Here is a 731-nt window from a genome sequence, read left to right as displayed (position 1 = left end):
TAAAGACATGTTTATTGGCTGCAATGCCAACACGCTTCGCTCTTAGACAATCAAAAGTCTGGGCGCTGGCTCAATTGCCAGTATCACCCGGTCGGTTTCCCGCGCTGCCGCTTTAGACAGATTCGCGGGAAGTCGGAGGCCCACAAAGAAAAACCGAGCTCCGTAGAGCCAGGGCCTCCGCCGACGAGAGCTCGGTTTTTCTTTGTGGGCCTCCGACTTCCCGTGAATCTGTCTAATGCGGCAGCGCGGGAAACCGACCGGGTGATACTGGCAATTGAGCCAGCGCCCAGACTTTTGATTGTCTAAGAGCGAAGCGTGTTGGCATTGCAGCCAATAAACATGTCTTTATCCGGACCCAACGAACCCTCTTGTTGCTAAGTGGTACCCTCAAAGAGGAAATTCCCACATTTGGCGCCCAACGTGGGGCTCAAACCCACGACCCCGAGATTAAGAGTCTCGTGCTCTACCGACTGAGCTAGCCGGGCGTTTAGTCACCTCCGTTTGGAAGCGAGCTCGGCTGAAAAGACACTGCATTGTGTCCGTGCGTGGCTGACGTGGCCACTAAGCCGTTGAGTGGCCTCGGGTGTCGGGCGTTCGCCTCTCCCTTTGTCCACCTGTTTGATCCTTGGCCGGAAATTGACCTGGTTCGCTATCTTAGCGAATGGAGGTGGATGCTGCTGTCTTTGCAGTCCACGGAAAGCCGCACGTTGGGGCGCCAAATGTGGGACTTC

General features: G+C 55.7%; 1 non-coding gene across 1 annotated transcript; it reads right to left on the bottom strand.

The window, feature by feature from the left end:
• Window positions 1-412: 412 nt before the first annotated feature.
• On the bottom strand, window positions 413-485 carry Trnak-cuu. Its single transcript has one exon. It is a non-coding gene; the product is annotated as a tRNA-Lys (tRNA).
• Between the last annotated feature and the right edge of the window lie 246 nt (window positions 486-731).

Source organism: Ixodes scapularis, unplaced genomic scaffold (genome assembly GCF_016920785.2).
Source record: "Ixodes scapularis isolate PalLabHiFi unplaced genomic scaffold, ASM1692078v2 PGA_scaffold2__306_contigs__length_199485367, whole genome shotgun sequence".
Taxonomy (NCBI): domain Eukaryota; kingdom Metazoa; phylum Arthropoda; class Arachnida; order Ixodida; family Ixodidae; genus Ixodes; species Ixodes scapularis.
This window is presented reverse-complemented; position numbering and strand designations above follow the sequence as displayed.